At 42.2% G+C, this 15,874-nt stretch overlaps 1 protein-coding gene across 3 annotated transcripts in view; it reads right to left on the bottom strand.

Moving 5' to 3' along the window:
* Positions 1-15,874, bottom strand: part of HIVEP2 (HIVEP zinc finger 2) — a 135,336-nt gene that overhangs the window by 69,170 nt on the left and 50,292 nt on the right. For all 3 annotated transcript variants that reach the window (XM_035322929.1, XM_035322931.1, XM_035322930.1), the window contains one exon: positions 7,813-7,874. The gene's annotated coding sequence lies outside the window, so the exon portion shown is untranslated. The remainder of the gene's footprint in view (positions 1-7,812; positions 7,875-15,874) is intronic.

Raw genomic sequence — 15,874 nt, 5'->3', positions numbered from 1 at the left:
CTCTAAATGGGTCGTCCTAGATCATCATCTATCATAGACATGTATCTAGTCTAGCCAGGACAGACTCCGCACCCTCCCATGGCAGTTTGCTCCACTGACCTAAATGCTGCACAGTAGTAACCCCTTTCCAATATCGAACAGTCTAGCAAAGCACTCCCTGCTGCAGCTTAATCACATCATTGTTCCCCCTTTTCTCTTCAACAACATGTGAGGATACCTTGCCCCATTCTTTCCAACTATTTAGGATGCAAATGTGTAGTTATAATTCTGAATTACACCTTTTCCAGACTCAACATACCTATACTTCTTGTCTCAAATACTCTTTTATCTTGACTTTGGGCTTCTCCATCTTGCTGTGGAGATCTGTGAACTGAGGTTATGTTTTGGTTCTTGATGTTATGGACTGAAGAGGATTTGAAATGTTTGCACCAAGTCTAGTTAGGAATTTATTTTATGAGGCTTTAAGTTACAAATGTGTCATTACACATTTTCCCGCTTTATAGTGGCATTTGTTCTTTCAAATTTAATATTGTACTCCCAAGAAACACCTTGAGCAAATCACGCATACAAAACCAATAGGCACAGTAATGAGATACTTGGAACTTAATACTGCTGTTCTTCAGGATGTGCTCCATAATGCCAGGGAGCTTCCACCCAAACTTGACCAAGGACTTTTACCTCCTTACATAAACATACTCTTCCAATTAGACATTAGGCATTGCTAGGAGTGAAGCTGTATCAGCACCAAGATTATCTGAGCATTTACACAGAATATCTGAAGGCTGATGAGTACACACTAAGCTCCAATAGCAGGATCCAATTTACCTGCTTCCAAGCTGTTTCTGATATGCCTAGTCAGGCTCCAGACATGGCAATGGTACCATACACTTGGACACTCTATTCATTTGGTGTATCGTTGTGTCATAACGCACATGCATTTAAGTAGAATTTGGGACTTTAAATCAATTACTTGCCCATAACATAAAACAAATTGATGTTTCTAATGAAAACATATGACTAAAGAAAGTGGTAAAGAAGAGGCTCTGATACTTGAAAACTTTTTTTTTTCTCTGTCTTGACAATGAAATTGGCAGAGGGCATCCCAATGGTTACTCCACAGTCATTTCAAATATCTGCAATACATTACCCATCCAACCTGTTTTCAGAATCAAGAAGAAGAAGGTTTGTTTTTTCTTATTTTTCACCATTTCAACAAACAGAGGACATCACTGCCAGGACAACCTTTGCCTGCTGCCAACGCACAAAGCTGAAAACATGCTTAACAATAGCGTGGCACAAGCAACTTATTCACTGAAGAAATAGCTGTAAGATCTGATACTAACAGACAATTATTAACTCTCCAATATGCAGCTCAGAAGACTGGCTTATTGACCATAAATGAATTATATAACCCAACTTGTATCATATCATCTGAGACTGGGTTAGGCCACTACCACTTATACATGGGTTTTTTTTTCAGACAGCTGTCAAGTTACATTCCTTATATAATGCTGCTGCGCTGCTAACCTGAAGTGCAATGCAGGTGCTCATTATAGGGTAATTATGAGTACTGAGATCAAGAGCTGTCAATAATTTGATTTGCTCCATATAAGGTAAAAATTTATCTTTGCTATAAAGGGAATCCCAATTGCATCTTTTGCAACAGCAGCAAAACCTACCGATTTCATTGGATTAAGAGTCGTAATCTCCCTCTAGCCACGTATGTGAGCCCATGCTTCAGCAGGTGCCTGGGACAAGGAGGTGGTGCTGCAAATTAAACTGCTGCCTGCACCGTGGCTGCATCAGGCCTTGGTATACAATCTTCTGCATCCTTAAGCAAAACAACTTGGTACAGAAATTTGCAGCACTCATGGTCAAATAGATTCAATGTTTTCTGTATAGAAAAAAAAAATCTATGCACAGTAAATTTTCTTGATTGTTCAGTCTAGTTTTTTTTTTTCCTTTTTTTTTTTTTCTTGTCAATTTCGTGCAGCCTATTAAAGACTGTGAAAAGAAATGGCCTTCAGCAGGGATTTACATTCTGATCACACAATCTCACATTCTTCCAGAAAAAACAGGCTATTGAACTGGGTGTCCAGTTTTCAAATAAGTCAGGCCCAACTTCTAGATGTTGCCTATAGGTTGTGCTTATGCATTGCCAATGAATTGCTATTTAATATATTCCAAGGTAAAGTGATGCCTAGGTAATTAGGCTCCAAATATGTTAAACTAAACTGCTAATGACAGTTGTAGGTAAGTCTCTAACACCTGTCCACTTAAATTGAAGGTTTTTTGGTGATTTTTCAAAAAGACCTAAAGGTCTGCTAAGGGCATCACTGCTGGTGAGCTGGGATAGACTTTTTTTGCCATAAGTTCCTGTTGGAAAAAAGCAATGGTGTTCCTTCCCCACAGACAGAAAAACACAAATAAAGCCTGGTCAGATAGTCCGGTTCGCCAAGCCCAGTAATGTATCGTACATCCATTCCCTGAGCTCCAACGTACAGCCCAGTGCTGGCCAGCAGCTCATGCCCCCCACCTTTCACCAAGTGACATGGGTTCTCAGCTAGAGGTTGGAGAAAGGCTGCAATGAAAGAGCAAATGTCCTCATAACCACAGTATTCCTGCCCATCCCCCCTGCTCTTCTGGCTGAACACTCTCTCTTGGGATCAGCCCCCCCCTTCACCATCCCCAAACTCCTTTTTGGATGCCACCTGTGCAACCGGTGCACACTCCGCTCTCCTTCTGATGCTCTGTGAAATGATGGGCAAGGGAGCCTATTCCTGCACTATCTGGCCCAAACCATACCTCTAAATGTATCTTCCAATTCTGCTCACATATTTATAGGCCCTCATGCAGGGCGATTATTCTTTAAAAAATATTACAGGAAAATGCTGCAAGTGATCGTCATAAAAAAAAAATCCATCAAAATTTCATTAAAAATTAACAAAAAGAAAGCATTAGTGTTGTCTTACTAATGGGGGAGGGAGGTCTCATATTATTAAATTGAGAAGGGCAGCAATGGGAGGCCCTTTTAGATTGGTGTTTTCATTCTTTCCTCTTTTGCTTGGTTCAAAAGTCCTGCATAATTAATACCGCAGTACTTAATAAATGCTTATGAACCTACTACCTCTCTGCTCTTTCCGTTTAATTAGGTGATTGACTTCAGGCATACTATAAATTATAATGACAATTTAATTACTTTTTTAATGTGCACACTTAAAAGATTTATAAACAGGAATAGAGCAGTACAGTGCACTGAAAACTAGAAATACCATGAACTTGAGCACAACACAAAGTAATCATGTCTGAAGCATCTCTCTGAGCACACACCTGAGCACCTGCAATGGCTGAGAGGTCTGGTGTCTGCAGTGGCTGGTACAGCCATGGACAATTTGCCACTTCTCATCTGAACACCTGCGCACGCTCCTGTCAACTTTTTCTTCTAGTGCCTGGGAAACCCACTCAGTTTCATGGCAGGAACCAAAAATAGTTCCAAGGAGAAGTCAGGCAATGGATTTCAGTGTACCTTAAGTACAGTGTTTGCAAAAATGAAATACCCTTTCCCTTGTTTTAAATAAATCTTAAAACTTCATTCTCATTTCATCACGACGCAGTTGTTAAAATTTGCAGGAGGCTGAAATCTCCCACGATATTTCAGCTGGCACAGACAAATTGATAAAAAACGCTGATTTCATAATGCCACGAGCAGACCCTTCCTGGTTAGGAGACAAAAACGTGTGTGTGAAAATATTTCGTATCGTCAGCACCACATACTGCAACAATCAGAGTCAGCTCTTCTGATATTGCTGTTACGCGACCTAGGACTCTATTCCCCTGTCACTTACATGAATGTAATTGGAACTAAATTCACAAAGCTAACAGAACTACACACACAGAAATATGTAACAAATCAAGTATGAACCAGGTCCTGTTTTTCACATCAAACTAGTCCTCAGAAAAGTAAAAATGTTAAAATGTTAAACTAAAAATGAACTTTTAAATTTTTAAATAGTTTAAAGGATTAAGAGAAGAGTTAACCTATCTGAATATCTAGGCTTTTCCAACCCCCAGTCGGTCATCAAAACCAAAATCACCGCTATTGTCTGCAAGTTACCTGTCCTCACCATACAAAGACAACAGCACTTGTTTTAATCACACTGTATGTTCTATCGGTGAAACTTTCTCATGTAAAAATGTCATTAAAATTTGGGCTAGAGGAGATGCTTTCCCATCTGGGAGCTGAATCTGGTTTGGTATGACTATTCCTGTCTGATAATTTAGCAGTATAAAGTACAACTGTACATTCTTGGCATACTTACTGGGGATGCTGGCATCTCTGTAACCAGAACCGCTTGAAGAGAGAAAAAAAAAGCAAAGAGGCTGGGCAATTCACAGCATGCTAGGAACATGATGGGCCATTCACTGTTTTAAACCTCATCTATAAGCAGTGCTAAATAGTCAGAAGTGAAATATACGTAAAGATATAGCCAAGGCACAGTATTATGACAATTCTCTCCCATTTTCCTTTTTTCATATGGAAAAAGCCATCTCATCCACTCCCACAGCTTCCACGTCTGCCTGTACCCCTCGGCTGGTACCACTGGGGCCAGAGAAGGTGCGCGTGGAGGAGAAGCCCCCGCGGTGCTGTGCAGTGAGGGAATCACGAGGAGACGCTTTGTCCGCGGCTTCCGCTTTCAGAGCAGCGGCGCAGGGCTGAAACAATGGATCTCCTACGGGGCCGGCGTTTCATCCACCCTCGCGTACCGCCGGTGATTGATGGTGGGTCAGGAGGGCAGCAGACTTTGGGTGCACAACCCTTAAATACTTTATCAAAGATGGCAAAAGGCCATGCGCTACAATAACACAGCAAATACTTCCTTTCACTGTAGCGCAGACGAATTCCTTCCTCTTTGCAGGCTGAATTCGAAGCTTTTGGTTCTCGGCTCAGAGCGTGCGCAAGTCGTATACTCACAAAACACACACGTAAAAAGCTGCACTTTTAGTCGTGAGACTGTTTGCCTGTAAACATTCTCACCAAAATGGGGAGTCAGCCGTGTCTGGACTGAAATCGTATGTGGTCGTAAACATGTGTAACTCTAGAGATTCACAGCCTCTATAGGACAGTAAAAGAAGATAACTCACTTCTCTTTGAAAACGGAAGCTATACAGTAAGAATCAAGAAAATTTGTTAAGCTGTGTAAATGATCAAAATTCTTCAAGCTGAAAGGGTTTCCTGAATAAAACATACTGCTTTGGTAAAACTGAGAAGTTCCACAAAAATACAGATTTTGTCTCTGGTTTAAATGAAGATTTAGGAAATATATGGCTTCATGAAATAACATGTTACTCAGTACTAATGTTTCACAAGTAGCATTGCACTACCTGATGAATTACTCTTTAATGAGACTAAGAGATGAGCTGGAGTACTAGCATGCCATCACAACGTTTTTCCACAAAAGCAACCTTTAGAGCGTTCTGAAATAAGATGTCTTACTGCGTAAGAAGTCTCAAGGTTTTGTTCCAGCTCAGAGCACAGGTGAAATATTCCAGAATCTTCTGCAGTTTTAATTTTTCTTTCAGTCAGCTTTTGCTTTCTGTTCCTCCTTCACTAGCCCTCTCTCTGTTTAACCACCTCGATGATTTTAAAAGCTGATCTAGCTGCTCTGAAGTTGACAGCATGCCCTAATGCCACAACAAGGATAGAAAGTTGAGGCCTTGGATATTGTTTCTAAAGGCACAGGCAATCAAGAAGGAATCTCCAAAGAAATCTCCAAATTAGCTGTGATGATTTCAGCTCCCTCCTCAGCCAACTGGAGCTCTAGCAACACAGGAAAACCATCTAGCTGCCCACGCACAGGGCTGCAGAAGCCAAAATAATGATAACCAACAATGAAATCTTTGATTAATGACTACAGAAGCTAGCACTAGATCGTGACTTTCAGTTTTGGACAGTAAAGAGTCTGTTCAAACCAAAGGGGTGAAGCCACTGACTCGGATTTTGGGGCAATACAAGGCAGGTAGCAAAGCGTCAGGCGACATTGTCACACAGGGATGTGCATCCACGCATCACTTCTGGGCACGCCGCGGCAGAACAAGCAGGTGGTTTCCCTTCCAGAGGTCTTGCAGCATATTATGCTACAGCAATGGATTTGCATAATTTCAGTCAAATGATGTATTACAAATTTCACCATAGATTTTGAGCTCAAATGTTTTAGAACTGAGCAAGATAAATCGTGCTTATGTTTGGAAAATGGAAAGTCTCAGACTGGAGGTATCTCAACTTGTTACAGCCCTATCAAGCTGATTACAAGTTGTCTCCAATTCAACAAAGTCCAAAATCCAGATTTAAAATAAAAGTGATATTAATTAACAACCATACAGTGTGCTAAGAAGTTTCTAAGCTAATAAAAGCTTTTGCACCACTCATATTACCCAGAAACCAAACCTGCACATAGGCAACTTGTCCTCTGAGCGTTTTCATTCCTTTTTGAGAAGTGTGAAGCTAACATTAGCATCAAACTGTGTCATATTTTTAATGCATTTTCCATATGAACTGAGAGATACTTGAACAGCCACAATGATGTCACAGAGAAAAAGATTTTGAATATAACTTTTCAGCTACACCCACTTTCACCTTGTGCCCCAGCACTCTGTTCCATATCGTTCATGCAGGTAAGCAGAAGCTGGCAGCTGGGGAAATTTATCTGTATTTGTCAATAGACACAAAACAGATAAATGCTGCCAGGCATAAATTCATGTTTTATCAATATATATTCTGGTACTTACTGTCAGAGTAATTTATTCAAAAAAGGCTTTCAAAGGCAAACACACGTTTAAAGAAAAACCAAAATCCTTAAAGAGACAAATTCCAGTCCTGACTTATTCCTTGTCACAGCAGATTCAGGATCCCAATGGAGTGCAGCAGAAGGCAGAAGCACCCTCACTGGGTTTCTCTCACAAAGCCAAAAGGGAAACCACTGTAATTAAGCAAAGAGCCTAAGAGAATGTTTCTCCAGGCTGCTGCCTAGAACAGGTCCCCTGCAAGTGGGGCCCCTCGAGCCAGGGTGGGTGACAAGCACAGCGTGCGGAAACACAGAGGTTCCACATCTGAGCCGCTCTTGCACAGGGCAAGCAGAGATGACAGTTTTGCATGCAGCATCCCATAATGACAAAGACTATCAAAATTACAACAACGCATTGGTTTTGCAGCTTGTAGCTGGTGGACCTACAAATGCTCAGTTTCACTTCTCACAGTTATGCAAATTATCCAGCCCTCGTAGGTCTGCAAACCTGAGTTGCAAGTCTCAGACACAAGGGGATTTATTAAAAGCCTGCTGGTGCATTTGACCGTGACAAAAGGCTAAAATAAATAAATAAATTAAGAAGTAATGAAACACACTAAACATTTCTGAACCCCAGATTATGTTTGGCCTGGATCCAGCGGACATGTTTGTTTTCCACTGATTCCACTATCATAAATTGCCTTCTCCCAAAAACATGATCTAAATGCACTGCACACCAGGGGCAGGAAGACAGTGGAGCACAAGTATCTGTGAGAGTCACTTATTCCATTAGTCAGAAAACAAAAATTAAAAGAAGCACTTCAAATGATAAGAGAATGCAAAACCTCATCACTTTGTTCAACAGGACGGCACAAGACCTTATTCATAAGGTATTGATCAGTCAGAACATGTGCTGGGGTAGATAACTTCTGGACTCTATTAAGAGCTCTTAAATAGCACTGTCTGGACTTGGGCAAATGGTTTGAATTTTCTATGCTTTTGCAAAATAGTAATAAAAATGCATACCCACCTCACAGTATAGAGGCTTCATCAATGTTTCTAGCTCACTCTCAGCTTCTTAAGTAGACAATCCTGCAAAAGTACAGAATATTATTATTTAGGTTTGATTTCCTTTAAAAAGTTTTAGTCATTCCTTCATCTTGTTTTTTTTTTTTACCAGGTAGGACCAATTGTGGATGCAAATCAGCATGTCTGGAGGCTAGTCTAAGGCTCCTGCCTCACGGACGCATGTACATATATATCACTAGTACCCCACAATACATACCACTGATCTATGAATAGGTCACTACAACACAAGCCAAGCAATGCACATCTAAATTTGAATGCTGAACAAACAAAAACGTGGGTATTTTTAAGACCAAAACTCCTTCCTAAGAATCTCACATGCTCCCTGTCCCGCAGTCCTGGTGCGACATGTCAGAGGTGGCTTTCTGAGGCACAATGGTATCTTCTGAATCACTGCCATTACCCGAGAAAACCCCAGGAAGTGGTTTGAATGAGAAGCTGGACCCGACTTGCGTAGGTATCAGCTGATGTCAGAATACACGCTGCACAAAGCCGTAACAATAAGGACATTGTGAAACCAGGATAACCTTCTCTTATCTCCTGCAGTTTGGGAAATCATTTCTAACCCGGTGACTACAGAGGAACAAGTCAAATGGTTAATTATTCACTGCGCTCTTCGTAATTAATCTCTGTTTCAGGCCAAATCCTTGTATGCTCATAATAACATGAAGATCTCCAGTGAGGGAAACAACAGCATGAGCTTTTGGACCTCCTTCTGCAAAGCAATTCGTTTTTCCATAAACAGTTACTATTAAGCAAGGACAAAGCAACAAACCAGACAGCCATCTGTGTAAACCAATTTAAAAGGATGGTGATCTCATAAAATTTTTCGACCTAAAGCTCTCCATTTAACTTCTGCCACCCCGTTCTGCCTCGGCAAATTCTAGGTTTTAGCTGGTCCTTGGGCTAAGGCCGCATTTCCACTTTAGGGAAAGCCGCTCCTTGAAAGCCTGAGTGACTTCAAACCTGTGAAAAGAGCGTGTCAGTGAAAATACCTCGGCATATATGGAAGCAGGACAACCTAACCAGCAGCCCACACACCACAGAGGGTGTTACCACGATGGTCTTGGCTGCATTTACCAGCTGAGCTTCCTAGAAGTACAAGGTCAAGTGAGAGCAAAGATTCAGGCCACCGGCTATAATGCAATTCCTGTTGAAGTGTGCTCTTTCTTGTGACCCAGAGAGAAGCCAGCGAAAGCACTGATTGAGACCATATTAAAAGGGAAGACAATCCTGATAGCCTTAGAGCAAAATTCAGAAAACCACATATAGCACAGCCATCCTATAAATGCCTAGGTTAGCCACAGCACCCAAGGAGCCTTCTGACTCTGTAGACTTGACTCTATGAAGCATCAGGGAAAACACACAAAAAGAAGAAAAAAAAATACCTAAAGACCTAGAGTGCAAGTAATGAGCACTCGTGGCTCTGTCTTGCACCACGTTACTTGCAGGACTGCCCTTTATTGAAGTCAACTGGAGTGCAACATCACAGCTGAGAGAAGGGAATATTCATGAAGGTGTTTGTAGCACAACCGAAGAAAAAACACACGCTGGTTTACAAAGGCACACAGAACACAAACATTTTGGAATAAAAGCAGGTAACTGAAAAAATTTATAGATACTCTCTTCCCATTTCCAAGTTCCAGAACAACACAACAGTATATTGACTTTATTTAAGTGACAGAAGGAAGCGCTTGCTTCTCCAGTATGTAAGGGTGACATTTCAATCCATGTAGTGCAGACATGGTGAAAAATACCTCCCACAGCACCAGGACTTGTTACATTCACTTTTTTTCTCGTTGGCATGCAGTTCCAAACACTCATTACTTTACTGCTCCCCTTCTGCAATCCCTGATATTTGTGTGCCTGATAGTTGTGTTTGCTTTAAAATAATAGCTGTGAGGCGAGGTTAGCTGCCCTTTTGACCCACCGTGTAATTGTACATGTGTTTGTGCAGTAATAACCCGTCATACCCATAAAGTGACATTTCTCTAATTGGCATTTGCTGAATGCAGAGGCACCCTCTGCAAACACAGTGGCTTTTTTTATTGGCAACCTCCCTGACTGCCTCACTCTTCTCAACGTGGAATCTCCCTTCCATCATCAGAGGAGAACAGCCATGGTAATACTATTTATTTCATGTTGTGTGCCAACAAATACTATTCAAGGTTAGCTTTAAAAGACAGAGTAGTATCAACAGCTGCCTGGGGAATTTGCTAGAGAAAAGGGAACAGTTCTGACCTTTGACTCTGCATTTCAGTGCCTTTCTGATACGCTTCAGAACAAAAGTTCAAGCTGTGCCTCTTTTCGGTTTGTCACACCTTGCTGCCTGTGAAACAGAGGACAGGAATTCAGGAGAAGCCAGGCTGCTCTCCCTTGCCTTCGGTCCTGCCATGTCAACTGACTTTGACACATGCGGTGATTTCTTCACTTCCTTCATCCTCGCCTTTTCTCTGTCACTGCTTTGAGTTCCTACCCAGCCACCTCCAACAGCTCTGCTGTTTATTGCCACGTTACATAAAAACTCAAAAATGGCTTAGAAAACACTAAAATATCTGCACCATCTTGGCAAGCAGATAATCCTGGGAGCAAATTCTACTTAAACAACAGAGTGCCCACGTCTTCCTACCAGCCCTGGAGATTTTGTGCCTCATCCAGCAAGGCTGGAAGCAATGCACAGTGCTTTGTGGCATACCTCGGACTTTCCATTTCTACCATACAAGCATCTTGTTATCAATTTTTATAGGGAGGGAAAATGGCAAAGGAAATTCCTGGAAAAGATTACAATTGTCAAACAAGCTTTTGATATCTTTTAAACAGCTGAAGCATTAATTTTTTGGCGACGCTGTCAAAAGTCTATGAGGGCTTCCTGGCTGCAGTAGAAGAAATGGTACATTTAGTTCAACTACAAGCTGTACTTTTTAAAAAATCCATATAAAAACAGACTCATTATTCATTTTTCTGTTAATACATGTTTTTGACCTGCAGTTTCAATACTATTTTTGTGAGACCTTGCATTCTCAAGAAAGAACTGCAACTTAAAACTAACACTTTAATAAACTCTTGTTTATATTATGGTCAAACCAGAACAAAATAAAGCTACAAATGACAGTTTTATAGGAAGTCAAGAAAAAGATTCATGTGTCTGAATACTTTAGTTACAGTATGGTAGGCATGATTATTATTTCCTGTAAAGCCCAAGTGTAAAGCCCAGTTTAAAGAACTGGAAAAAGGCAACTGTGGGAGTAGAGCATGGGTATCTCTCAGGCCTCGGAAGAGTAGCTAGTGAGTATATGCAGCCATAAAATTTTAGTGCAAAACTCCCATCAAGAATTATGGGAATTTTACCCTGGAACAACAGCAAGAAAGGGCCAGGAAAAATCTGTTTATGTTCTTCAAAATACTACCATGTTGCATTCCTGTAAATGTCTTCCTTTTTGGTGAAAAGTGACAAAAAAAAAATCAGGAAGAGGGTTTCCAATGAGACAGGCAATAGAATGACCTTTTTAAAAAGTGATCATAGAATCCCAGAAATTAGATCACAAAGGAAATGGACGAAGTCTATTAGATCATCTCATACCCAAATAAGAAAAACCCATGTGGCATATTTTACAGTGTTTTGTCCAGGTCCCTTTTGAGTTACACCAGCTCATCAGCTCTTCTGGTTTCCATCAGGAGAACCGGCCTTCAACATAATGATTTTTTTCCCCAGTATTTGAGCTAATACTTCTTTTGCTTGTTTGCACCTTTTCACTCCTTTCTACCTCTCTGGGACAGTTATACCCTTTTAGGTGGTCATGCCTTTAACATTCTATCTAATTTAATAGCAATCAAGGTAGAAAATGCTAAACTAAAAAGAGCAACTAATCTTCTGATTTAGCAGCCCAGCTTCCTCAGTAATCAGCAGCAAATTTCCAGTGGAATGAGAAGTTAGTTCTTGGTCCAGAATCAAGACTATGAAAAAAACATCACTGTCTCCATTGAAAGAAAGGGTGCATTTCATCAGTACATGACCTGAGCTTTACGGAAAATGGAGATCTTCAACCCTTTACTCAACGCAATGTTCTATGATTTGGTTACACTAAAATAGTTTGGTTACTCTTACTTCTCCCTGCACATTGGTCTTGTGTCTCCTCATTGCCATAACCCCATTTATTTCTCATTCCCAAGTTACAGGCTTGGATTTCTCATTCCCAAGTTACAGGCTTGGACCTAAGGATTTCTGCCTGGCCTTTGTATATGGATACTGAAGTCCCTGGAGGGGGCAAGGGGTCTTCATGCTGCAGGTTGACATCCTACCTCCCAGGAACGGGACAGCAAGTGTCAGGACCTCACAGGCTGATTTCTGTCTCCCCTGTCCCTGAACAAACACAGTCACAAAGCTGCACATAGAGCAACAACATCTCTTCAGACATGTACATTCACGTCACCGGCTAAAAGTATAAATAAGTATAGAAGAAGGAAAACTGCGCAGAGACCAACTTTGAGCACGGTGGAGTTAGTTTGTAAAAACAAAATGACTACCTGAAAAGGCATTTCATTTTTTAACTTGGTTGCTATTATTTCTAACCTGCTAGGTAGCAGTTGGCAGTTGTGCTTGAGAAGAAAGGTGAGACAAGTTTCTGGAAAACTGAATGTTAAATGGCCAGTCTGCAAAGGGACAAAGTGAAGACATGAAACTACGGACACCTGGCAAACTCCTCAGCGATCTTGAATTAGTGCCTGTGCCACACTCATGTTATTAGTGATTTGCAGTACCATGTAAGTCCCTCCTATCAGTGATATTTTTTAAGTACTCCTGTGCTGACAGGTGTCCTGACTTTATCAAGGCCCCAGAGGATGTCAGTGTGGGGCATTTCTTTCTCTCCATTTTTCTCATTTCCAAGCCAACCTGATCTCCTTGTGGAGGGCCAGGATCTGTATGGGGAAGATTTCAACCAGGGTTGGAAGGGAAGGAGCTTCTTCTCTCACCACCCCATTGGTAACAGGACCTCTTTACCCGCAGTAACCCTGTCCCTAGCTCGCTGCTATCTCAGGCTTCACGTGTGGCTTTGCATCTGAGGAGCAGCGCCTGGTAGGAGCTGTGCGGGCTGCTACCAGATGGGCTGAGTCACTGGCAGCACACAACTTGAGGAGCTATGTGAGGTCCTGCATGAAAAATGCTCACTTTGTGGCACTGAAGAGAAATACTGCCAAGAGCAAAAATCCATGCAGGAGTTACTGCACTGTGTATATGCGGGAAGCAGAGCAGGAGACAAAGAAAAGACTTCGCCACAGTTCAGAGGAGTTGCTGCCAGGCTGCCGCCATGAAGGAGGTGCCTTTCCGCCCGCCACAGCACACAGACTTCACTTGCAACATCTTAATTCCTTCCTCTTCCCCACGTCCAAACCAATGGGTGCATTTCTTCCAAACTAATCATATTCCAGAGCAACATTTACCAAGCTGTTAACCTACTGACAGCCTGGTCCTGGATCCCAGTCTTACGAAAGTCACTGGCCGTTTGCAGGAGGAAGGACAAAGCAGATGAGCAGAGGTTTCAGGACCAGGGCCCTTGTGGACTAAGTGCGCAGGAAGCACTGAAGTGTTATCTGAGTCCTTTCCTTCCATTCGTTCACAGTTTTGTACGGACCATATCATTTTTTTTTTTTTTTAAAAAAAAAAAGGAAAGCTCTTCATTGACCTTAACAATTGGATAATTACTTGTTTCATTTTTCCAACTTTTCTTTACGCAGCATTGCAGCATTTTCCTTGTACAATTTCACTGCACTTTTTTTCTTCCTCTTGGCTCTTTATTACTCCGCTTACTACAAACATCAACAATGTTTATGGGTAACCCCTTATTTTTCCCTGCAGTCGGAATAATGTCTAAATGAGACAATGGCTAACCCATACTTCCTCCATGACACCTGAAAAATCAAGAAACAAAACCCAAACAAACCAATAAAACTATCCAAGCTCCTCCCCACAGAAGGGGACCAAAACTGGAGTTTCCTCCTATCTAGGAATTGGCCCAATGATATCAATGGGGCTTGACTGAAACAGAAAGACCCTCTTGAGAGGCCAAGTATTTATGACCATAATAAGATGATTTCACCTAACGCAGTGCAAAGACACTATGTTCCCCGAAGCAGTGAAATCACTACCTTGCCTCGTATTTTTTATAGTATTTTTACAACTTACAGCCAGCTCACTGCAGCAACATCTCTCAAGCGGCAATGTTTTTGCTAATGCCCGTGCAGCACCGCCTGCTCCGTACAGTCACTCCTCACGCAAAATACTGCTGTCACAAGGGAGCTTCCTATTAGCTTTGTGGTTCTTCCCATCCCAGGGTGCGCCTTTGCTGTCAAGAGCATTTAGGCACTAAGAGTCCAAAGAACACAAGACGATAAAAATATTGATTCACTGCTGGTGTGGTGTGACCCTCCCCAAATATCAGACAGCACAGCAGCGGTATAGAGCATGCAGTCACAGATGTCGCTGGCAGGAGAGAAATGAGTTGCACTGCATCTTTTACTTTGGCTGGCGCATTCAGAAAATCCCGGTGTGGAGCCCCTGATATTACCACATCGGGTTCAGTTGCCATTTTCACCTCCAAAGTAAGGTAATTGCAACCCCGTGCCCATTGGGAATGGGATGCATGCTGAAACCCCACTGCACTTTGCTGGGGGAAAGAGAGGCTTATTATAGAGTTACTGGGAGATCCAGCAGCAGATGTCTGGACTTCCACTGAACCTGCACTGCTCCCTGCTCATGACACCTAGTTATTTTAACTCCCTAGATGAAATAATCTGGCAAGCCATTGTCCAGGGCGACCAATGAGATCTGAAAGGTAGCCACTGAACAGGTGAAGCCTCTTCCAGAAAAACAAGGCTTTTGCCACCGCAGTCATCACTCTCCAATTAAGGCTGTGCAAGCAGAACTCCGTGCCTGCATTTACTCACCTAAGTCAACAGGGTGTGGGCGTGTGGATCTGGGCATCCACCTGGCATGAGCTCACCACTGGGTGAGCACCTCAATTGCTGTTTGTCCCCAGCGTGACATCCCCGTCCCGGCACACAGGGAGGCACCAACAAATGCTGGCACACGTCCACTTGGACTTCATCCCTCAGCCGTGCATGCAGCCCCAGTGCTGAGCACCAGGAACCGACAGGCAACCTGCGAACGCTTTTTCCCAGCAAACTATCACCTGGTCTGAACTAGTCTGAAGACCTGCGTAGTCTTTCTAGAAACCTGGTGATGCCGAGCTGTTGCACAAACACTGTAATATAAAGCTACCCCAAAAATATTATCATTACTTAACATATAATCCCCGTAAAAGGGGTGGAAAGGAGGTCAATATTTGCCAAAAGATGCTGATGTGTAGCTGGCTGTAATGATTCCTAGAAAGCTGTGGCAAATCATACCCACAGCAACATCATCTGGTTCTCAAGCTTTACTTTTTCTAAGCACAGTACCCCAGGAAAAGTCAAAGAATCGCAATTCTTGATGAGTCCAGACTCATCAAGCTTTTTGCACTGAAGCTTTTACAGATTTTGAATTATATAACCAGCTTATCATGAATCAAAAAGTCTTACTGAAGTGGCTGTAAAAAATATTATATAGAAATAAAGGAAGGGTATACTCGTAAATGGCAATTCAACGAAAACCTCTTAGTTCCCTCCTCTCCCTTGATTTTCCAAGCCTCTTTTTAGTCGCTGCTTCTCTTCCTACAACTTCTGTTGGACACAGCTCTTAACCAACGCTCGACTAGCCGGAGAGCAGATCAGGAAACTCGAATCAGACCCAGCTCCTATGTTGTATCGGGCATCCGTCTGCAGGGAATGGAAAGGTATGTAGGCAACCTGCATCCCACGGAGTGAGGGCATCCGTGCCACAGCAGCACATACATTGCTCTTGAAGGTGGCTTTACATAAGCACTGTGTCAACAAACGCACAGACTTTGGTTAAGTAGCTCGTACAGGAAGTCTGGTTTCATTCATTAACTGCGACCGCTGGGGTAGTGCAC

This window comes from Oxyura jamaicensis, chromosome 3 (assembly GCF_011077185.1).
Source record: "Oxyura jamaicensis isolate SHBP4307 breed ruddy duck chromosome 3, BPBGC_Ojam_1.0, whole genome shotgun sequence".
NCBI lineage: Eukaryota > Metazoa > Chordata > Aves > Anseriformes > Anatidae > Oxyura > Oxyura jamaicensis.
Note: the sequence above shows the minus strand (reverse complement) of the source record. Positions and strands in the feature narration are given on the sequence as shown.